The sequence below is a fragment of the Myodes glareolus genome, chromosome 4 (assembly GCF_982192425.1).
Source record: "Myodes glareolus chromosome 4, mMyoGla1.1, whole genome shotgun sequence".
In the NCBI taxonomy this organism is placed as follows: Eukaryota; Metazoa; Chordata; class Mammalia; order Rodentia; family Cricetidae; genus Myodes; species Myodes glareolus.
The window spans coordinates 8,256,083-8,279,469 of record NC_142029.1 but is presented as its reverse complement, the minus strand read 5'-3'; the positions used below and the strand labels follow the sequence as shown (position 1 = coordinate 8,279,469).

Sequence of the window (23,387 nt, the reverse complement as noted above, 5' to 3'; positions counted from 1 at the left end):
GTAAGCACTGTTTCACCAGAGCTTGGTTTCAGTTTTATGTACAGTGAGCGTAATCATGTTGTAAAGGGCTGTTTTCTTAAGTGAGGCAAAAATCCAGAGGTTTGTCTCAGACTTTAATGTGTGTATTAATCACTTTGGGTTGTGAATTCTGCTAAAATGCACGTTCTGGTTCAGTAGGTCTGGGCCAGGGCGTGTCTGCATTTTTAATGAGCACCTGGGTAGAGCCTCCCATTGGAAGGACCATTTCCTGGGCGTGGTCTGCCGGTGAAGCCAAATAGTCAGCCATGTGACCATGGTGGGGATGTTTTGGGGCATTGCCTGTAAGGAATAAAAGTGACTTTGGTGGTGGGGTTTGCTTCCTGCTTTCTAGGGTTCTCTCTTCGGTAATTCGAGTGAGGGAGGAAAATACCTGACTGAAGGTAGAAAGGATCTCAGTGGGAAGACAATACACCCCTCAATTTTCCCTTCCTCCTGGAGGGACCAGGTTTTCCAGAGACAATCCCAGCTTTTCCCGGGCTCAGTGTGTGCATTGTGTGTACATGTGTGGGCCCGGGGAGACCAGAGATCCATATCCAGTGTCTGTTTCAATCACGTCACCTGGTTTATTTTTGAAGGTTTATTTTATGTGTGGGCATTTTGCCTTCATGTCTGTATGTGCACCCTGTGTGTGCCTGTTGTAGAAGAGGTTCTAAGAGGACATCAGATCTTCAGGAACTAGAGTCACCAAAGGCTGTGAGCCACTATGTCTGGGAGGTGACCATGTAAGAACTGAGGCCTGAATCCAGATTTCTATAAGAACCAAAGCTCTTAATCGCTGAGCTCCCCAGCCCCTTGCCTTATATGAATCTCCCGGATGACGGAGATAGAAGATTGGCTAGCTTGGCTGAGCAGCAAGCCCAGACATCCAGCACTGGGGGTTCAGATGCGTCTGTCCCAGCCTTTGGTTTTTAATTTGTTTGTATATGTGTGTGAATGTGCTGCATATGTGTGCAGTGTGAGCATGGGTGCCTGTAAACAGGCACACACACGGAGGCCAGAGGGTATCAGGCGTACTGCTGCCACTCTCCACCTTATTTCTTTGAGACAATGTCTCTCGGTGAGCCTAAAGCTAGGCTGGTGTCCAGCAAACCCCACTGACCCTCCTGTCTCCACTCCACAAAACTAGGGTTACAGACACATTTATGGCAACATCAGGCTTTCTATGTGGGTGCTGGGACCTGAACTCAAGTCCTCACGATTGTGCAGCAAGCACTTTCCACACGGAGCATTCTCCTGCCCCAGCACCCAGCTTTCTATGCAGGTGCTGGAGATGCTGGAGGTTCTTGGCATGCTCGAGGTGGGTCTCAGTTTTTGTGGTGATCATCTCACAGACTGAACCATCTCCCCAGCTTCTCTTTTGCAGTTTATTAACAGAACCTCCGCTCTCCATCAGATATATGAATAGATAATGAACTACACGGTCAACCTACATCCAGCTCTCCAAGATAGGGACACTGAATAGCTCATTGTTTGGGTTAGGGTTTTTGTTGCAGACTTACACCTTGACCTAAAGCAACTCAGCAAGGAAAGGGTTTATTTCATCTTCTCACTTATAGTCAGTCATACTTGGAAGTCAAGGCAGGAGCTAAGTCAGGTCCCTGGAGGTAGGAGCTGAAGCAAAGGCCATAGAGGAGTGCTACTTACAGGTTTGGTCCCCATGGCTTACACAACCACTTTCTTATAGATCCCGGGACTACCTGCCCAGAGGCGCTCCCACCCACAGTGAGCTGGGCCCTCCCACGTCAAGCACCAATCAACCTACAAGCCAATGAACTAACGGTGCCTGAGTCAGGCCCGCAGCCACTTCCACCCAGAACAAAGACAAACAGCCCTTCCTCAAACCCAGTGCCTGCTGGTAACTTTGGCAGGTAAGGGTGAGTTTGCTGAAACCAAAAACTCCTCTTCTAGGAGGAGGGCCCTTCAAGTCTCTCATGCATCCGGTGAGCGAAGTACATGGACAGACAGTAGGAACATGAGGATGGGCCACCCTTGGGCATATCAGCACACAGCAGCCTTGCAGTTAGTGAGGAAGACAGGCTGAGTTCAGAATCTGATCCCCGCCCCCACTTCCCTCTTGGAAGATCTTCCCAGGCCTTTGCCATCCCCTGAGCATGTGTCTTGAGGGCCACTAATCCTCCAGCAGGGCCACTCTGGGTCCTTCCGCTTCGTATCTCAGATCTGAGCTGAAGACACGTTTAAAATGCAAGCTCTGTCATTAACCCATTCAATGGCATCACAGAGCTTTGTGAGCCTGAGAAGGTAGAAGCCAAATCCTGGGCATGCTCTAGAGTCCCCACCTCCGCACAGCCCCGCAGTGGCTGCATCTCCTGCTCTGCCCAGAGCCTGTCCCGCATTCCCAGAGCCTGACTCTGTAGACTCCTGACTTCCCAATGAGGCCATCTCTGTCTTGGTTGATTCAACCCCAAGGTGAGCAAGCTTTTTTCACCTCTCTGAGTAGATCTGTGTAAAGTAGATTGAGTCTCCCGCTGGTCCTGGAGTTAGAAGATTGCCTGGACTAGCTGGCCAGCAAAAGTCAGACATCCTCCTGTCTCTACATCCCCAGTACTGGGGTTTCAGAGGCATCTACACCAACTTGTTTTTTTATGTGCGTGTATATGTGTATGAGTGTGATATATGTGTGTGCAGTGTATGAGCACATGTATGTTGTGGCTCCATATGCCTGCCCCTCAGTGCTTATTTCAGTTTATGTGTGGTTTTTATTGTCCATGTGTTTGTTTGTGATAGGGTCTCATGTAGTCCACAGGTCACAACTTGCTAGGTAACTAAGGCTGTCTTTGAACTCTGGATCCTTACCTCCACCTCCGAACTGCTGAGGTTACAGGCATGCATGCACCATGCCTGATATCTTTTACAACCCTTACTACAGCTGAATGCCACAATGACTTCTCATTAGCTAATTCCCAATCACATTCCTCCCTCAACTGTGAATGTCTCGAGGGCAGGCACTCTATACTTTTCTTCCCCTTCTACTGCATTTCCACACCAAACACATAATAGGTGTGTAGTCAGGCATGTGTTGGCTAAGTGAACACACGTGGTAACTAGGAATCAAATGACAAGTGACCTCAGGGACCTAGCTATTTCATAACTCGGGGAAAAGCATTATGTAACCTGACAGTTAGAGATGGGAGCGGATGAGGTTTCAGCAGGGCATGCAAATGCCACTTCCCTTTCCTGAGAAAGGGGAAGTGAACCCACTCTTTTCTGTCCTCTTAATCTTTCTTAAGTTTGTCCAAATTCTCCTGTACCATCTTCTCCGTGTGTGCTAAAACAAGTAAAAGTTAAACCATCCCAAGGAGCCCGGGGAGACGGCTCAGTTGATCAAGTGCTTATCTTGCAAGCAAGCAAGCCTGAGCTTGATCCCAGAAACCCCGTGAATGAAGCTGGGCCTGGTGGTACTGGTTTGTAATCTCAGCTCTAGGAGGAGGAGGGAGATGGATCCTGCGGCTTGCTGGCTGTCCAAGCGAGCCCTCTTGGTAAGTTTCAGGCCAGTCAGTGGAAGAACTTGTCGAAGGAAAGGAAAGAAGGAAGAGAGGAAGGGAGGAAGGGAGGAAGGGAGGAAGGAAGGAAGGAAGGAAGGAAGGAAGGAAGGAAGGAAGGAAGGAAGGAAGGAAGGAAGGAAGGAAGGAAAACAGGCAGGCAAAACAAAACCACAAACAAAATGAAACAACAATAGCAAAACAAGTGAAACTATTAAATAGACAAACTTACATAAACTAGCCCTTTCTCTAACTAGAACAGACTAACACTTCCACTCCTTCAAGATGGGGACTTGCCTGTAACCCTCCACCATGGCTAGGGAAACCTCACTGCAGGAGATAGATCACTGCATGCGCACGCATACACACACACACACACACAGACACAGACCACAGTTGTGCTAAAGGTGTGCTTTACACGATTAGAGGGTGAGTTCCAGCACTTAGTGCTGTTGGTCTCTATAGTATACACTTTGTGGCGACCGCCTCGACAAGCAAGGAACATGCAACACCGGAGCTCTTCTTGCAGGCAGTTTACTCAGGACCTTGTTACAATAGCTTCTCTCTCCAGGCAAGCCCCTCCCAGCCCTTAAATAGCCCTGAACAGCCAATCCTGAATCGCCACGTGGGCACTGTCCATAGGTCCACTTATAATGCAAGCAGCTTAGATCACCACACAATCCAGGCCTTAGCCAAATAAGGTGTTGTTTACCACTGAGAGCGCTCGCTTTCAGGATCGAGGAAGGTGGAAGGAGAAGCCGGCGCCATCTTTTAGGTGCGGCTCCACGCCGCTCTCTACAGACCTTGACACCTGTGATCTAACCCAGTCACATGAGGACTACAAGAGCCCAGCATTAGGCATTGCGGAGGGCAAACCTGTCTTCTAGAAATCACTGCAAGATCACAGCACCCTAAACCCATGCATGTATCTTGCAGATGCTCCGAAACAACTTTCAGTGTGAAAAATACTTAAACTTTTCAAAGAGCCTGCCCTTCCTTTGGGGATGCTTGCAAAAGGGAAGTCCAACGGCCTTGACTAAGAGATTTTCCCTGGGTTAAGGGTGGTGGTTGATGTCAGTAGTCCCAGAACTGGAGACACTAAGATGTTAGGACTGTGGTACATCTGAGGCCAGGCTGATCTACATGATGGATTCCAGGCCAGCGTGGGTAACAGAAAGCCTGTCTCAAAACACCAGAAAGGAAGGGGGGACACTGTTTCATTTTCGTACACCATTTTTAACTTGGGCTATCTGTGTATTTATAAAAACATTTGAGAGATTGAGTTATTTACAAAGGGAACCAAAATAATATGTGCAAATGATGGCGCTGGTGAGAGCAGAGAGGCCTGACACTGAGCCCGAAGGCCTGAGTTCAATCCCATGGTGGTGGGAGATGACAGACTCTGCAAGCTGTCCTTTGATTTCCGTATGTGCACCACGAGACACGAGCGTGTGCTCCCAAAGAAAGAAAGAGAAAGGATGGAGTCTAAGTTAGAGTTTGAAAAATGAAGAGTCATTTTTTTATTTATTTGGAGAGAGAGAGAGAGAGAATGTGTGTGTGTGTGTGTGTGTGTGTGTGTGTGTGTGTGTGTACAGGAGACAGCTTAGTAGAACCCCTTCTCCCCCAACCCTCGCTGCCCCAGAGACTGAACTCAAGACCTCAGCCTTGGCACCAAGCTCCCGGACTCTCTGCGCCTCCTCTCTTGTGTTTCCCTATTCCACTGTTTGCTCCATCCTGACCAAGAGTCTATTAAGGTCTGCATTTACTTTTTAGAAATCACAAAAATATTCTTTTTTTTTTTTTTTTTACTTAGATTTCCACTCTGTGTCCCACAGTGTGTGTATCCGGTTTTTGCAGGAAGGGGAAATGGCTTTCTCTATCTTCTCAAGCCGTCCTCTTATTTGCCCTTCTTTGCAGTTGCTAATCGGTTGCATTTGTGCACGTTTACATAAAGCATTAGTATATTCTTTTTGGAAAAACGTAACAGTCTACAAATATAATGTATGTTAACTGTAGAAAAATAGGAAATGCAGATAAGTCTTTCAGAAAAATGAAAGAGGAGCCTAACCCTAGGCTCACAGATAATCACGGCTAATATTTTTAATCAAGCCATTGCAGTTCTAATTTACCCTTCCCCTTACAGATGGAGAATTTGAGGATTAGCAGGATTAAGTACTTGGCAAAGGTCTCCTAACCAATAGGATATAAATCCAGGTCTATACTGTCTCTGGAGGCTGTGCACTGTAAAAATTCAGTCAGAAAGCTCAGGAAAGGCCACCCCAAAGTAGGTCCCTCTGGTTTGCTCCTCGCCAAGCCGAAAGCCCAAAGCACAGATGCCGATGAGGCTTTCCCGGATTTCCTTATCTGCCTTTAGACAGAACCTTGAGAGCGCCCACCCTAGTAGTTCATCTACCAGACAGATTAAATGAATCCCAAGAGACTAGAGTTTGACTCCAAGCCCTGCCATGCTGTCCAAACTGCTGTGTGTCCTAAGACTTCATTCATCTTTTCCCAGTGTGCGGACTCTCCTCCAGGTGCCTCTCTCTCCTCTTCCTCAGGGAACCAGGCTCCTGTCACATCCCACCTGGGTTCTGAGCACTCGGGTTTCTTCTTGGCTTTGCTGCCTGGGTGCACCTAGTCAGTTCAAACAGCTTGCCTGCCACTAGCCTGCCCTTTATTTATCTCTGAGGACAGAAGGAATGGTTTCCTCCCTGCTGCTGAACTAGTAACTATAGGCTATTAAGACAACCCTAGAAGGATCAAAGCTGTCCTCCCTTATGGCTGCTTTCGGTCTGTTATTGGTCACGGTGGTTTGAATGAGAATTGCCCTCCATGGTCTCTGGCATTTGGACACTTACTCCCTAGCCGATGGTTGAAGGAGCTTTAGGAAGTGCATCACCGGGCTTACGCTGTGAGACTAGAAGCCTCAAGCCACTTCCACTTTCCTTTCTTCTTCTTCATATTCATGGCAGAGATGAAAGCCCTCAGCTTCTTGCCTCTGTGCCCTTGAGGGCAGCCATGTTTCCCAGCCAGGGTAAACTCTTAACCCTCTGGATCTGTAAGCCCGCATACACTTCTTCTTCAGTAAGTTGCTTTGGTCATGGAATCTTATCTCAGCAACAGGGCAGACCCCCATTGATCAGCCAATGGCATTGCCTTCACTGGAAAGTTCCTCCCTTTAGCTCAGATCTCATCCTCAGCAGACCTAACCTGTGAACCACTCGGAGTCAACTTACCAGAATTTCTGCTGTTTGAAGAATTCTCTCAGTCTCACTTCCTGACTTCATGTGGCTGCTTTTGCCCCACATGGTTAAGCTTCACTGTCACTTGGACAGGAGCTGGAGTGACCTAGGAACTTTCCTCTGGGTAGGTTCGTGAAAATGTTGTCAGATGTCACTGGAGGGACCCTGAATGTGCGTGAGCTGGAGGCCTGGGCTGAAGGAAGGAAGATGGTGAGTTGAGCTCCTCTTTCCTGCTTCCTGACTGTGGATGCAATAAGGCCAGCTGCCTCACACCCCTGCCTCTGCCTTCCCTCTGCTCCGGCCATGTGCCGTGGCCGTAACCTCCCAGCATTGGGGAAGCAAAGGCAGAAAGATAAAGCTTGAAGCTAGTCTGAGACACACAGCGAGCCCATCTCAAAACAAAACAGAAAGTGTCGTTTGCCTCTTAGCCCTTCTGTCACCAACCTTGGAGCACAGCCAGAGGACAAGACAGTTAATATGCTGGTGTCTTTCTTCTCAACAATGAAACCCCAAAAGTCACATTTAACCACACTGTGTGGAAGCTAACAGAATATTTTAAAGATTTGGTTTCATTTATGTGTGATATATTTGTCTGGAGGGCTAGGCCATGTGAGTCAAGAGTGGTAACTCTGAAGGTTGTGGATTTTGGAAATTAAACCTGCCTTGCCAACAATGCCAGGCTACCAACGAGGGTGATAATGCTTGGCCTGGGTCTTACATAGCATCAGGAGGTTGCTATCAGAAAACTGAAGCCACAGCTGCTGATGGAGAACATAGATGGCACACACTGATCTTATCTGTTTGTAGAGAATGAGTTTCATCCTGTCAAGACATCCAGCTCCTAGTCTTAACTTTAAAAATTACAGGAAAAGCAACCTAATTATATGTTTCTTACTCAGAGAAATAATGGATTTCATTTTTCCTTTGAGTGTTAGGAGCATTTATCAACCAGACTACAAAACTCAGAAGTCAAATATGTAATCAAGCATCAGTTATCAACTTAACACAGCAAAGTAATTTAACTTTCATTTCCCGAAATACAAGGCCACTTAATAATACAAGTTCATTGACTTATTGTCTTTATTAAGACTGATAAATAATAACAGCAACTGTATGAATTACTCTTCTCTTTGCTCTGACCAAAGACCTGATAAGCAACACAAGGGAGCAAGGGTTTCTCTTGCCTAATGGTCTGAGGATCCAGATGTGGCAGGATGATGGCAGAGAGGGCCTGACAGTGACTGGCCACATTGCAGTTGTGGTCAGGAAGTAGACACTGATGAGTGCTGCTGCTCGGTTAACCATCTCTGCTTTCACAGAGTCCAGGACCCCAGCACAGAGAATGCTGCCACCTACATTCAGTTAACTAGGCAAGATACTCCTCACAGACACCCCAAGATCCGTCTCCATGGTGATTCTGAGTCTTTCGATTGACAGTTGATATGTTATCATACCAATCATTTAAAGTACCATATTTAATGTGTACTCCAAATAAACAGTGCTACACAGTAGACATTAGGACAAATCAAATAGAAGAATGTGGGCTAGATTCAATCACAACGCATCTTTGAGAGTGTCTGGGGAGAGCGCTGTTGCCTGGTGAAAGACCACTGTTTCAAGAACAGCATTAGCCTTTGGACAACTCTTACCAGAAGACTGCATCCTCAGACAGTTTCTAGAATGTCTCAATTCAAAAGTGTTCAGGAATTAGTGTAATGGAGGTCTGAAATAAATCTTCATTGGCGAAATGATTGGTACCCAAGATATGGGATTGGCTAAAGGCACAGTCAGATAATAGTCTTGCCATGGCATGAACGGGGCATGAAAAACAATGTCCTCGGAGTGGAGCCTGAAACTGCAAGACCGCAGCCCCATGTCTGGTCAGTTTTGGAATCTAACATTCATCTCAAACTAACTGATCCACACTGCTAGAGAGATGGCTATCCAGAGCATGCACAATGGTGGCCAAGAGTGGGCCTTCATTTTGTTTATAGTGGGTTTTCCCTGTTGGCTTGTCAATAAACACTGGCACACGTAACCAAGTTCCATCTGAAACTTTCCTCTTAGCATGTTGCCTGGTAGCAGGATTTGGGGAGACTTTGAGTCCTCCATTTTTGGTGACTCCCACCCACCACGCCTAGTCATATACCCCAGTGTATGACATGACAATCTGGCCTTGATTGGTGCAGAAGTGTTCTCTGTATGCTAAGAGCAACCACAAAGACTATTTGGTGACGAAACACTTGGGTGTTGGTGTGTCCGTAGTGAAGAATGCACAGTTTCTTCCTGTGCATTCCTGTTTCTTGCATAAGGGTTTGTGCAGATCTCAAGAGGACACTAATGATTAACCTGCCGACTCACTGGCAAGCTTGTGCCACTTGGGCCTTTGGATATTTCAAAGGCTGCCTCTTTCCTGAAGTGGACAATGAACCCATTCCTTAGTGCTTAGAATTGCCGTCCTAACTACTTATCTCTGAGATATAATAAAAATCAAAGCAACCTCTCCCGGTTAGTTTTTCTGCACCTAAAGTGCTATCAGATTCTACCAGCTCCTTGGGAATCCAGAGGAAGTTGCTTGGGGAGGCCGCCTTGACATCTCTCCTTATCATTTTGCCTCTATACATCAAACAATGTCCTGAAAGACAATCACACCATTATACTATTTGCATTTAATATGTAATGTATTATGTGACTTGTGTCATGAATGCCTTTACTATACCATTCTGTTATTCATCTCTCCCACCTGCGCCTAGTGAAATGTGTTCGCTTCTTTCATGGTTACATTCACATACTTCAAGATATTTTCCTTGGTGCTGGGGATGACTAAGTGGGTAAGGAAACCAGAGCCTGCAATTTCAGCACCATGTAAGAGGATGGATGTGGGTGCAGGGCTTCTAAGGAGTGAGTGAGGCGGGGGGACCAGAGGCTCTCTCGGACTCACAGGTCAACAGCTAGCTCCAGTGAGAGCCCTGTCTCAAGGGAATCACGTGGAGACCATAAAGCAGGACACCTGATGCCATCCTGGCCTCTGCACATGCATGGGCCTGATCCTTACTCCTCTTACATATATTCTCTCTCTCTCTCTCTCTCTCTCTCTCTCTCTCTCTCTCCCCATGACACACCAGGTATTTATCTATTTATCTCCAATTATGGGATCACTTTCTGAGATGTGATCCCGCTCAGCACCATCTTTATAAGATTCTCCCATGGGGAGGCCTGTGCAGAAGGAAATGTTTTGGACCACCCATCTCTATTTCAGATCCTTGCATCCTAGAGCTAGGATTTGAATATGACTGTGTAGGAGAGTAACTGTGGATAGACGGACAGCTTCATTGCTGTGATGGACACACAAACATCACCTTAGAGGATGTAGAAGACATTTGTTCTAGAACAGCGCTAGGGAAACAACCAGGAAGAGCCATGCAAAAAGGAGACAATTTCAGTTCAAAGTGCCTCCTGGGTGGGTCTCATGTTCGAGCCTTTACAGAACTGTGTCCTTCCACAGCATATCACACGTTTGTCCCGGATTTCTTTGCAGACTCTGTTTAAGGGCTTCCTTTCTGGAGATCCACATAACCCTCAGGAAGGAAAGCACTGTTCCTGCACATCAAGAGAATGAGCATCCATTTATCTGCGTCCAGCATGCAGTTTTACTAGCTTGCCATCTAGAGTTCAAGACATTGGCCTGTGGTACCGTTCTAGCCAAACAGGAAGTTTGCTGGGGCTGGGAAGTGAGTAGGAGACAGGACAAAGGCAGTTTGTGACAATCTCATTGCTCTTAGTGAGAGATATAGGGTTTCCTGTTGTTGGTTGTTTTATTACTCTTTACTCTTTTAGGGGGCCGCCACCCAGATCCCTCCCCCCCAAATCACACACAGAGACTTTTTTTTTTAAATAAATGCCTGGCCTTAGCTTGCCTTGTTTCTTTATAGCTTTTCTTAAATTATCCAGTCTATCTTTTGCTTTGGGCTTTTACCTTTCTCTGTTTCTGTATACCTTATCTTTCCTTCTTATTCTATGTCTGGCTGTGTTGCTGGGTGTCTGGTCCTGAAAATTCTCTCTCCTCCTTTCTTGCTCCTTCATCCTGTTTATTTTTTCTCCTTCTATTTATTCTTGCTGCCTACCAGCCCCACCTATTCTTTCTCCTGCCTAGCTATTGGCCATTCAGCCCTTTATCAGACCAATCAGGTGTTTCAGATAGGCAAAGTAACACAGGTTCACAGAGTTAAGCAAACACAACATAAAAGAATGCAACACATCTTTGCATCATTAAACAAATGTTACACAGCATAAGCACATCTTAAAATAGCTTTCTTTAACAGCTCCCTTTTGTGAGTTATGAGCACGTCTGTGTATAGAGATTGTAATACTGTAGCCAGCTAGCAAACATGAAGAAATAGTCCCGAGAAAAGACACCAGCAGCAGAGGCGCTGTATCGGTTCTTAATGACGCCACTCGTACCTTTACACATGCACTCTGATTTTCTCAAACACGAGGTAAATGACTATCTCACAGTCAGAATAATTACAGTTCTGGCTTTGTTTTCTGTGTAACTGAGATGCCCATAGTTATGAAATGCCTTCATATACATTCACTGCCAAGGAACTGGGCCTCAGGTCTCACAGCTAGTGCATAGTAGAACTGGGCTTCGAATCCCGGTGCTTCCAAGCCCACATTTCTGTTTTTCTTGATACTGATTTATCAACCTGTATTACTTTTTTTTGGTCACTTACTGAATTCCAGTCCTATTATAATTATCTTGTGAGTAAATTCATTCACCCAGCCTGTGCGTTCTTCCCTTGTATGGTCTATGTTATGTTCAAGGTTTCATATAATTGTCCCTGATACCAGGGCAAGTACGCTATATAACTCAGATTGCTCCCTGTTCTTTGGCAGTGACATTCTGGAGTTCCTCAATCATTGCTTTACCCTTCCTCTATGGATATGGGATATAATGTTTAGACAGAAAGTAATTACACCTCAGGCACTAGACATAGCAGTTGGCTGATGTTAACCAAGACAACCCCACCTTTCTTCTGAATTTGGAGGTGCTAATAAGAACACTCATAGTCAGATTGAAACTTTGGGTTTTCATTGATATTTTATATAAAAGTAATCTCCCCTACGTTGAAGTGAAGAAGCAGGAACAGACCCTCAGAACCCCTGCCTGGCCTCTTGAGGGATGAGGAAACAAACAAAGGGGAGAGAGAGAGAGAGAGAGAGAGAGAGAGAGAGAGAGAGAGAGAGAGAGAGAGCTATAGGAAACTGAGAACTGAGGATGCCAGGGACTTTGGGATCAAACCTAAAGACTGCTCAGTTTCTGTTCACTTCAATCGCATAAATCAATCCATTCTTATGACATTAATCCAGCTGGCCTCTCCATCTCACACAGTGACTAGAATATTTAACCACACAGTAAAGTCCATTGCATATGAATGGTCACACTGCACTTCCACCATGCTAAATTTAACATCAGTCTACATTAACAGAATACAGAAATGTTGTGTACACATAATTAGTTCTCAATTACCAATCAAACTATCATCAAATGCAAATACAAATCTCTCAGATTTTAGGCAAACGAGGAAATAGCTCTTATAAGAAAAGGCTAGGATTTTGACATCGTGACCCTCCAATCTAGTGAGTCATACAACTCTTGAGATTCAGTTATAATAAACATAGCTTACCTCTGCTTCCCATGTGCTGGGATTAAAACTGCAAGCCACCACACCTGGCTGGAAGGCTGAATTCCCAGGATCCTGATACTTTATTTGCCAAATGAACAGATGAGTTAATGAAGGAATGAATTCCAGGGATGCTCATGTGAAGAAAAGATCGCAAGAATCAAGAAAACCTAAAACTCAGTCTAAGAAGAGGGTGCTGTTTTGGACAATGTGAGATATTCTCTGGAGGTGAAGAAGTGGAGATGTAATTACTCTATTCTGGCTGAAATTGGTATCTGAATTCCACATGGTGTTCAAAGGCAGAGGCTAGAGAGACAGAAATGAAAAGCTCTGTGATGTTGGAAGTGAGTCAACACCTGAGATTGTGCTAGAAGATATGTCCTGCACAGTGATAACCTGGCCTCTCCAGCCCCCATGAAACCTTGACAAGACTCTTCCTATAGCTAAACAGCCTTTTGTGATCAAAGCGTGAGCCTAGGATTGGTCTTGCTCTCATGCGGTAGGCGAGTGACCTCATCGCAACTTGTGTGCTTTGATCTGTAATTTTTCCAGTCTACTTTGGCCTTAGCGGAAAGAACAGATGACTGCATAAGTCTTCAGAAACAACGGTAGGTTTGGCAGAGCATGGTGGTACAGTCCTCTAATCACAGCTTTTCATAGTCAGAGGTAGGAGGATCTCTGTGAGTCTGAAGGCCAGAATGAACTACACAGTGAGTTCCAGAGCAGTCAAGACTATAAAGAGAGAGACCCTGTCTCAAAAAAACAAAAGCAAAACAAACCACACACACACACACACACATACACACACACACACGGAAAAAAAACCACAAAGCAATGGCAGAGCAAGTGAAAGGGGGAAGAATGAGAGAAAACAAGACCTGAGTGCGGAACTGCAAATGAAGAAAGTCTGTCTCCTCTAACCTCCAGGTGTCAGCTGTCATTTACATCTTGAAGGTCATCCAAAGGTTATGTGTTATAAAGGGTTGATGTATTTTGGTGTGACGAGCACATGACCAAATGCTACCTGGGGAGGAAAAGTGAGTTCTTTGGCTTTCATGTCCTGATCATACTTTATCACTCGGGGAAGTCATGGCAGGAACCTGGAGGCCGGAACTGAAGCAAAGACCAAGAAGGAACACTGATTACTCGCTTGATCCTCATGGCTTGCTCAGTTTGCTTTCTGATACAACCCAACCAGCTGCCTGTCAAGAAGAGACATCGCCCACAGAGAGCTGGACCCTCTCACGTTAGTGATTATTCAGGGCAATGTCCCACAGACTTGCAATCTACAGGCCAATCATATAGTGACATTTTCTCAAGTGGGGTTCCCTCTTCTCAGCTTGTGTCATTTTGACAAAACAAAACAAAAAAGCCAAAAACAAATAACCAAACCAAAACAACAACAAAAAAAACCCCTCTATCCTGTGAAGGGGTAGGGGTCACTTGCTTCACCCAGCTGCCTGGCTAGCTTAGACCTGAAATAATCACACAGAAACTGTATTAATTAAATCACTGCTTGTCCCACTAACTCTAGCTTCCTATTGACTATCTCTTACATCTTAATTTAACCCATTTCTCTTAATTTGTATATCACCACGAGGTCGTGGCCTACCAGCAAAGTTTCAGCATGTCTATCTCAGGTGGCAGATCCATGGCATCTCTCCAACTCTGCCCTTCTTCCTCCCAGCATTCAGCCTAGCTTTCCCTGCCTACCTAAGTTCTGACTTGCTATAGGTCCAAAGCAGTTACTATATTCATTAACCAATAAAAACAACACATAGACAGAAGGACCTCCCACAGCAAACCTGCCCAATTCCTTTCCAGAGGAGTGCTATTGGGAGGAACCTATAAGAAGTAACGTCACTGCATGTAAGCCCTTGATGGCGTTGCAACCTCTCCCTTCTCCTTTGCCTCTTGTCCAAAAGATGAGCAGTTTTGCTGGCCACATATCTCCATTGTGATGTGTTGTGTTGCCTCGGGCCCAAACAAGGTGCTTATCTGACCATGAGGTTTCAAAACCTTGAGAAACAAACAAAGCAAAAAAAAGAAACAAACAACCTTCTTTCTTTTGATCTTGATCCTTAGTATTTGCTATGGGGATGGAAAAGTGATGGATACAGTGTCTCTGAAAGACCCACTGAGCAGAAGAGCAGTGGTGATCAGGCTGGCTTGCTCCTCCAGGGATATTGGGACAGGTGTTGAAGAGACAGCTCCTCCCTGACCTCCAGCTCACTCTTCTTTGGCCCTGTTCCCTTTGTTTTCACATCTCTCATCACTAATCATGGAATTCTACCCTTGCCACAGATCCAGATCTTCAAGAGTTTGGTTGTCTTTCTTTATTCATTATGGGAATATGAAGGTGTAACAAATTTTCTCTCATATGAAACAAACTTAAGATTTCACCTGCCAGAATGAATCTGACTGCTCTCTGATGTCATAAGCTCCTGTCATTCTGAGTCCTGTCTCATCCAGGCCTAGGAGGGAAGGGAAAAAAGAGGTGGTTAAATGTGAAATGTCCTTCATAGTCCGGGATTTGTAGGCCTGGCATTCAGCTGATGTAGCTGTTATGGAAGGATGTAACTCTTTTAATGAGTTACTTCTACTTTTTATTCATGTGCATGTTCATATATGTGTCATACATGTGCAGAGGCCAATGGATGCAGGCTGGAAGATAGGATGGGGTCAGATCCATGAATGCTAGTGTCCCTGGTGGTTGTGGGTGCTTGGACTCAAACTCAGGTCCTCTGGAAAGGCAGCAAGGTAAGACCAGAGGGTGTTCTTACAGCCCAGTCACTTCCCGTCTTCTGTTTCCTGACTGCAGATGCCGCCATGCCTTCCTGGCTATGACGGACTGTACTATCTTTAACTGTGAGCCAAAACAAGCCCTTCCTTCCTCACACTGCTTTTGATCAGGCAAGAAGAAAAATATTACAGAAGTTGATCACAGGATGGAGAAAAGTATTGCAGAAGAATAAGGTCAAAGAGTCACCAACTCCCTATTTGCAATCTAATAGCCATGTTTAAAGGAATGAGACTGATTTCAGTAGTATTATCTCACTTAACGTATTCAAATACCATTTTAGTACATGATCAGCATAAAATTATCACTTTACCTTTTCTTTGTAGTAAATCCTTGAATCATTTTTGTTTGTTTTGTGTTTCTCAATTTTTTATTTTATTTTGTGTGTCTGTGTAAATGTGCATCATGTATATATGTGAAGGAGTCTGCAGAGGCCAGAGAAAGCATTGAATCTCATGTAATTAGAGCTACATGTGACTATGAGCTACCATGTGGGTGCTGGGAAACTGGTCCTAGGTCCTCTGCAAGAGCAGTAGTCATGGGGCTGGAGAGATGGCTCAGAGGTTAAGAGCATTGCCAGCTCTTCCAAAGGTCCTGAGTTCAATTCCCGGCAACCACATGGTGGCTCACAACTATCTGTAATGAGGTCTGGTGCCCTCTTCTGGCCTGCAGACATACAGACAGACAGAATATTTGTATACATAATTAATAAATAAATATTTTTAAAAAAAGAGCAGTAGTTGTTCTCAGCCAGTGAGGCACCTCTCCAGTCAATTGTTTGTTTTTGAGACAGTATCTTGCTGTGTAGCCATGACTAGTCTGGAACTCAATCCAGGTTGACCTTGAACTTTCAGACAAGTTCCCACCTGTCTCAGGAGTGCTGGGATTTACGGTTTGTACCACCGTATTCTGTAAGTCTTTCCTGTGCATTTTCATTCTTAGATTTGTTATCCATCGTCGGTTTGTACTAGTCATGTCCCGAGGGCTCAACAATAGCCTGTGATAAATGGCTACTATATTGGTCAGCACAGGTTCAGAAATTCCCATGTGGAGGCATATGTCATAACTTCTTAAACCCAATGTCACATCCTCAAACTGTATCCCAACTAATTTGTAAAAAGATGAACAAATCTTTCCATGATGATATGCGATGCTGGCAGTGGTGTGTGAACGTCTGACTTAAACTCTGACCATCCACCCATCCTGTCTCTCGGTGACCTTACATGTCCCTCCAGGGATGTGGATCTCAGTAAAGTGGCCTAATTTCCTGCCGTTCTTAGCAAACCGTCAGTGGCATCTACATCAGAAGGACACTTTGTCCTTCACTCTGCCTTGTATGAGCCATCACCCGCTGCCTGCCGTATTTAGCTCAGGTCATGTAATTTTTCTCAGGCACCTTTCCCAGTGTGAGCCCAGTGATTTCTACAGAACTCCAAGGAGCCTTCGGAGGGTAAACAACAATGAACTTCCCTTGGACTTCCCTTGGGCACAGAGAATCCGGGAGTGCTCAGCTTGAAGAGCAGAGCCAGGAAGACACCACCCACGGTTCAAGATGCTTTCAGGGACATTCGTAGGTGGGGTCACCAAAGAGGGTGTTCACATTATTTAAATAGAGAAAGAACTCCAGGAAGAAAGGGACTTAGGAGAACAGTATGGGAAAAGGAGAAAGTTCACCAGAGACACGGCACCAGTTGGCATGACCTGATCCCATGGGGTGCTCTTCAACACCCCCAAACCAGTTTCATCTTGTGATAAGAAGATGGTCTACTGTCCCCCTTGCAATAGAAACTCATCTTCAGGGCTTCATGGGGAGAGTGGGATACATAAATTTGGGTGGACTGGAGCAAGGCTGGGCTGTGTTGAGATAGTACTGTACCATTGTTGAGGAAGGGTCAGGCAGAGCATCCAAGTCTCTATGGAAGAAGTCCATTTTCCATAAGGTCACCGCTTTTGAGAGTCCTGCTGAAAGCCCCATGGTGAAGCTCTTGGAGCACACAGAATGGGACACCAAGGTGTCGGTAGCATCATTCTGACCCAGGCGCCAGACACAATAGAACCAAAGTCTGGATAATCTTGACTTCCAGACATTCAAGCCCGCCCAGCAGTTTGCGAGTTCTCAGCTGGGCTTCTGACACAGTAGAATTCAAGGAACCTACACCAGCTATGCTACCTGAACTTCCGGGACACAAGGAAATCCATGAGCACTGTGACACAGGCAGGCTCTGCCCAGTCCTAGAATAGTTGGCCATGCAATAATGAGTGAAGAGTGTGTCCATCTCAGCAAAATATTACATCATCGCCTCCAGTCCATCTTAACAAAATATTACATAGCCTCCAGTCCATCTCAGTAAAATATTACATAGCCTCCATTTTTGCAGATGGAACCCGACTCTGAGAACATGAGTAAGTTTTAGTGTCCTCATTGATCATAGCAGAGCCAGGGATGGAAGTGAGGTTTACCAAAGCAGGGTCTTCAGTGTTCTGACCATGGTGGTGACTGCCCCATGGAAATATGTGTGGGGGCAGCCTGCTGAGGGCTCAGGCTCAAGAGGTGGAGGAACCCAGTTGCAGCTCTTGCGTGTGTTTCTGGAGGGAATCTGCTGCATGATCACCAGGGAGCCCTTCATATCTATTATTCTCTTCAGATCACAATGAAATGTTCTAGGGGCCCTCTATGTACAATCAAAACCCTAAGGACTTCTTCTCTGTCACTGGAAAAAAGATGTTTCCTAAGATTTTCATCTGCTGTTCAGATCCCAGAGATTGATTTCTGCTCCTGCTGCTGGCGTTTTTTCTTTCTGAGCATGCAGGTCTCCAACAACACAAACACAGCGGGAACCTCCTGGATAGCCCGAGATGGGAACACCCTTTTAGGAAGCGGGGCTAGCGGCTCCATAAGCTGAGTGTTAAGAGGACTTCAACTAAAACCTGTTTGAACTTGAAATCCCAATAGAAAGGCGTTTGCTTTTTCATAGAGAACTTTGTTCCTCATATTCTCATAGTGAGAGGAAAAAGGAGAAGAGGTTAAGAGATAGCTCAGTCAGTTGGTAAACTGAACGATCTAAGTTTGATCCCCAGAACCTACTTAAAAACAAAAAAAATGAGACAGCTGGATATAGATGTGTGTGCTTGACATCTAAGCACTGGGAGGCAGATCTGGGACTCCTGAGGCTCCGTGACCAGCCAGCCTAGACTCTCCAGCAATCCTCAGTTCCCGGTGAGAGGCTGTGTTTCAAAACAAAAAGGTAGTGGGCAATGAAGAAAGACTGAAGCCAAGATTATCCTCTGACCCACAAGCATGAAAGCACGTGCACACACACATGCATGCACACACGCACGTACAGAGGCGTGAAGTGAGAGGAAAAAGAAAACAAAGAGATGGTAGATTAAGCAGTGAGATATACAATCTATTAGCACTTTGAATGAAAACAATCCACTCCCTAACTGAACTAAGTGTAGAGATTCTGGAGCCCAGAAAGCAATGCTTCTTGAAGGTCAGGTAGCTGATGTTGGTGCCGTCTGGAGATTCAGCCTCTATGTTCGTTCCTATTTGCACACTGTGTTTTTCCTATTTATTTTTACTTGCATGTAATTGTTGGGATGTAGATTTCTTGGGGGATAAAATTGGATCATTCTGTTGTGGGAGTGACCAACAGGCTCTTAGAGACAGCAAGGGCTGGAGATATACTTGATGGCACAGCCACTGCCCTGGTGTCCATTTGCCACAGGTTAACATCTCCTGGGAAGATAGTCTCAAGGAGACATTGCCTGGAACAGGTTGACTTGTGGGCATGTTTGTGGGGACTCTCTAGCTCATTCACGGAGATGGAAAGACCCACTCTGAACAGGAGTGGCACCTTTTGAGGGGCTGAGCCCTACACTGTGTGAGTGAAGAAAGCCAGCTGAACAGAGTCATCCAGCAGACATTTTAGGCGCATTCATTTCTCTCTGCTTCCAGCTTTGGGTGTGATATGACTGGTTGCTTCTAGCTCCTGCCATTATGACTTCTCCATAGCTATGGACTATAATCTGTAATTGTAAGATGAATCCTCCTGCACATTGATTTTTTTTTTTTTTTGGTTGGGGATTTGTACGGCAGCAACAGACTAAAACCAGATCACCAGGCCACATAGTGAAATAAAATCCTATCTCAAAAAAGCAAGCAACCATCTAACTAATGAACCAAACCCCCTAAATTACCACACAGAAATAGAAGGCAGAGATGCGTGCAGTGTTTGGTGTGGGTACTAGTGAGATGATAGGTTCCTTTGTATCGTTGATTGGTTATTCCAGGGTTTCCAAAGACTTTGTCCAGATTTCTTCATAGTCACATAGGTGAGATTTGTTTTTAAACTGGTGTTAACAGAGTTAGCATTATCTATTTAATGCAACAGTATGGCACATCTTCTGTATTTATGAAGTGTTGATCACTGAGAACAGCATCCTAATATTCAGTTTTCTAGTCATTCATTTACTGAAATGTACGGAATACCTGAACATTGCAGCAATTAATTAGCTGTGGTTTATTCCATGCATTACAGGAACTTGTGTCATTGGGCAAAGCTGTCATCTAAACCCTCATCCAAGACAGTTGCTGGAGGACAAAGCGCTAAGGGACCAACTTAGAACTACTCCAGATGTCCAGGAGTAGGGAACTCAAGGGAAGGGTCACAATGCAGAAAATTCTCATATGGACATTGAATGGGTGCAGAATCCAGTAAGATGCGGGGTCACTGAAAACCTGCTGTACCTGGAGCTGAGGTACAGCCCAGTGACAGAGCCCTGGCCTAACACATGTGAGATGTGGTGTTTGGCCCAGAGCCCTACAGATGAGAGAGCGTGGAAAGAAAACTTGCTTCTAGATCTGCAACACCATGGGCTCTAATGTGGGGTTCAGGCAGTAGTTTCTAATGTGGAAGATCTAGCAAAACTTATATTCATAGCCAATGCTAACATCCCTTTGTGTATGTGTGCATGTATACGTGTATGTTCACGTGTGTATAGGTGAACATGTGTGAATGTGCATATAAAGACTTGAAGTCTTTCTTAATGTCTTCATTTTATTCATTGAGGCAGGGTCTCAGGCTAGTCCAACTGGCCAGCTTACTCCAGGTCTTAGCTTCTAAATTTAAAAATACGGGCATGGCTGCCACACCCAGCCAACATTTACCTGGGTTCTGGGGATTTGAACTCAGGTCCTCATGCTTACACAGCAAGTGTTTTACCCTCTGAGCCATATCTGCAGCCCCATGGAGTAGAAATATATATATATACATATATATATGATTAAAATTGGTATTATGAATTATAAATATATATTTATATATATTTAAAGATTAAAATTGTTATTATGAATTATAAAACAAAGTTCTTAGTAATAGAAATGGTCAGAGGAAAAATAAAAAAATATATCCGGGTATAGAGCAATCACCTATAACCCCAGCACTTGGGAGATGGAAGCAGGAAGATTAGGAGTTCAGGGTCATCCTTGGCTATATAAGAATTTCATATGTCTAATTAACTGAATCTTGGGTCCCATTCTCATGATTTAATCCTGATAGTTTGGAATACATCAAAGTTTGTCTTAAAACTACTACCACCAACACCACAAACAGACAGACAGAAAACAACAACAAGATCATTTGGAAGAATAACGGTTTGAACAAAGAATTGACATCAGTCTGTGAGCAGCCCCCATTTGCAACCCTAGCTTGTTTCCAAGCCTTAATTTATCTGCTGGTCAGTGACTTCATAGAGGTTTCTAGTCACATGTTCTAAAGAAGCACAGGTATTTGGCTAAAGAATGTACTTTATTCATTCTAATTATAGAAAGCTTCATTCACGGGAAGCAACAGAAATAATTGTGAAATATCTCAAACCTAAGGATGTTCAGCAAAGATTTAAAACATTCTGGTTTTAATAACTCAGAAAAATTAACTACTCACATCTTTGTTTCTCCAAGATAGGATCCTTCCTGGGGTCTTTAAATGTCTTGCATTTGAAGAAATATAAACAGACATGAGAATACTATGGGATGTCTCAGCAGTTAAGAGCACTGAGTGCTATTTTAGAGGACCTGAGCTCAATTCCCGGCACACATGTGTTGGCTCAAAACCATCTCTAACTCCAGTACTAGAGGAATCCAGTACCCTCTTCTGGCCTCTGAGGGCACTGAATGCATATGGTACACACACATACTGAAGCAAAACACTCATACGCATGAGATAAAATTAAGCAAAGCAACTATGAATTTCCAGACTGAAGTCATATGAGTGCTGTCTCTTCTCTTCACAGTCATGTGTTTTCATTGTTTATTTTGGACCTAGGAAAGCACAGTTAGCAGGACTTACGGATTTCCTGAGTTGCCATGGGCCACCAACTTCTCACAAATGAATTCACAGAACTAAGTTCAGAAGTTTTGTCAGGTTGCCTATCTGGGAACTTCCTTAACTTTCACAAAGAATAGGAAATGTAATGAAGCAGAAAAATTACTCTAATCTGCTGTGTATCTATTACTGTGATTTGAATGTGCCCTCCTCCCACACATGAATATTGTATATCTAATCACAAAATGAGCTCATGGAAGACGGTGTGAAGGCCAATGCTACTTCAGATCTGGTAATTGAATTTGTTTTTTAAAATGGGGAAGCCAGTTCAGGTCCCGGGGGCACAGCTGAGTAGATAAAGTGCTTGCAAAGTCACATGCCCAGAATGGAAGTTTGAAAAGCCAGATGTGGTGGCACCCATATTATGCCAGAGCTGGCGATGGGGAGCAGGGAGGGTCTATGGAGCTCCCTAGTCAGCCAGCCTAAACTCGGTGAGTTCCAGGTCAGTGGACTCCTGGCCTTCAGGCCTCCACCCTGAGTACTGGGTTTGCAGGTGTGCAGCGTCAGGCCTGGCTAATTTTTAGGTATCCTACATGGTTTGATCCTTGTAAAAAGAAAAAAGGTGGGGGAAGGCTGACTCCCTTTCTCCCTTCCTCAGGAGAGGTTCCAGAGTGTCCTCTGCCCTGACACCAACCTCACAGCTTGACCTTCCACAGACCATTGTTGGTTTGGTTCAAATCTGCTTAATCCACTCAGCTTTCACCCACCAGGCTGGAAGAAAAGGGGATTACTTTTATCAACTGTCTCCACTCCCCAGCGGGACTTTGAGGCCCACTTAGGAGTCGCTCGATTTTTTTTTCCGGTAAGATATAAACAGGAATTAGAAGTGGAAATGAAACAAACGGAAATCCCCAAACTGGACAGAATCAGGGCAACAAAAAGAATACAGAGTGTTTACAAGTAAGGGGCTCTATTCGCTCTCCAAGTCAAAGAGCAGTTGAGGGGTAAGTGGTCACTGATGCTTGCATTTGGGGGTGGTTTCTCATCTAAGGCTTCCAGTGTAATTAGCTTGATTTCTCGTTAATATTGCATTGCTTTTGCACAGAACAGTGCTCACCTCCAAGCCGGCTTTAGTTCCTCCCTCGTTTCCTCGGCATTCCTTTGAGACACAAAATGGTATTTGATGGCGACTCTACAAAGAGATTTTAAGTGTTAATAAGAAAAGTAATTACATTAAGAAGGAAGGAGAAAGTGAGGAACGAAGAGAAGGTGAGGTTGAAAGCTTGAAGCAGGAAGAGAAGTCTCATTTTTGTTTGTCATTGAAGCTGTTCCTCTTGGACTAGCGAGATGGGTCATTGTAAAGGCATTTGCTGTTGAGCCTGGCAATGTGAACTGCATCCTGGACCCTCAGGTGGAAATCAAGAACAATCCCAGCAAGTTGTAATCGGACTTCTTCATGTATGCCCTGGTCACATGTGGGCTCACACATATAAATAAACGTAATAAAAATTTTTAAAACAACATCCCTCTTGATTACCACGCGGGGTCCTAGGGAATTTCCTCTGTGAAGGAAACCCAGCCTCTTATTCTTTGGGTCCATGTTCACAACATCACGGAGAGGAGACCTTGTCATGAATAGCGAAGTCTCAGGAGAAATTACAAAAAGAAAAAAAATGAATGCTGAAAGTCCATGGTTGGGAGCGCTCTAGTTTCACTCTGCCAAGCATGACAAACATCTTTGCTTTGTTTGTTAAGAACAATTAAAGCTGGGGGAAGACTACCTGAAGTAATGAATT

General features: G+C 44.8%; 1 long non-coding RNA gene across 1 annotated transcript; it reads left to right on the top strand.

The window, feature by feature from the left end:
- The first annotated feature begins 22,147 nt into the window (after positions 1-22,147).
- Positions 22,148-23,112, top strand: LOC125393414 (uncharacterized). The gene is made up of 2 exons (XR_007229804.3): positions 22,148-22,595; positions 22,697-23,112. It is a non-coding gene; the product is annotated as an uncharacterized LOC125393414 (long non-coding RNA).
- Positions 23,113-23,387: the final 275 nt, after the last annotated feature.